We start from the raw sequence: 1,537 nt of genomic DNA, 5'->3' as shown, positions 1-1,537 counted from the left end.
AAACTTGATAAAGTTTTCAACTTTCATTGTTAATTTACAGAAGGTACAGAAAACACAGGGACAAAGTAGCTAAAATCACAGAGAAGTAATCTAAAATTGAAGACAAAAAAGAATCTTCAAAACAGCCAGAGAGAAACAATACTTTAGTAAGAAAACATTGAAATACATTGAACTTCTCATTAAAACCCATGGAGACTAGAAGGAAATGGCACCACATTTTTCAAATGCTGGAAGAAAAATATCAATCCCAAAGGCTATATCCAGCAAAAATATCCTCCAGGAATGACGAGGAAATCAGGATATTCTCAAATGAAAAAAAAAAACAAAACAGAGAATTGTCCCCAGCAGATTTACCTTAAAAGAATGGCTCTAAGGATGTTCTCTATATAGAAAAGAAATGATAAAATAAGGAATCTGAAATATCATGAAAGAGGAAAGAAAATGGTAAACAAAAATATCAGTAAATACATCTTCCTTCTCTTCTTGTATGTTATATATTGTATTTCATGGATAGAAGAAAATATTAAAACACAGTCTGATTGTTTCTAAATGTATGTAGAGGAAATATTGAAGACAACTCATTATTAACTAGGGAGAATAAAAGGATTTAAAAAGAGATAAGATTTCTAAACTTCATTTGAACTGTTAGAATTATGACACCATTAGTCAGTGGTAAATTACGTTTGTGTAATGTAATTCCTAATAGATAACAAAGATAACAATAGATAAAATAGATAACAATAGATAAAAAAATCTACGTAAAGTGAAACACTCAAAAACATAAAAGGTGACCAAGAGCAATGCAGGAATGAGAAAACAGAAATGAAAAACAGAAAAAACAAACAGAAAACAAAGATAAAATAAAATGAAAGATCTAAACTCTAACATAACAGTAATTAAACTAAATGCAGGAAGATACATCTGGATCTCTACAAATGAACATCTCCAGCGCTGAGTATTGAGGTACAAAGTGGGGAGCCATGAAACAGCGCACAGATATCAGAAGATAAACGGAACGGGGAGGGAGCCGCCGCGTTTGGGCGCCGGGAAGCGGCAGCCACCTGCACGGGGGAGCGGGCGGACTCGCGGACCCGGACCCACGAGAGAACAGACTGAGACCGTGAGCCGGGGAGTGCGCGCCATCAGACTGAAACGGAGCTCCGGTGCGCTCACTGGAACCAGACTGAGACAGGGAGCTCCAGGAGCGCGCAGGGGCGGCTGGCGGCTGGCGGTGTTAGAAACACAAAGGACAGAGACTCGCTGGCCCTGGAAGTGAGGGCTGGGACGCCAGCTGAGGGGCGCGTGTCCCGGGACGCTGCAGCGTTGAGCAGCACCAACAGTAACAGAGTTAAAGTGGCCAGAACACAAATACAGGCGCACAGTGTGCCCATCCCCATCCCCCCTCGCAGGGGACGACACGGAGACTCTACCCAAACAGGTTTGCCTGAATATCGGCGTGGCAGGCCCCTCCCCCAGAAGGCAGGCTGAAAAATCAAGAAGCCCACATCCCTAAGATCCCTATAAAACAAGGGCGCAC

Source organism: Ursus maritimus, assembly GCF_017311325.1.
Source record: "Ursus maritimus isolate PB19 chromosome X unlocalized genomic scaffold, ASM1731132v1 scaffold_X1, whole genome shotgun sequence".
In the NCBI taxonomy this organism is placed as follows: domain Eukaryota; kingdom Metazoa; phylum Chordata; class Mammalia; order Carnivora; family Ursidae; genus Ursus; species Ursus maritimus.
This window is presented reverse-complemented; position numbering follows the sequence as displayed.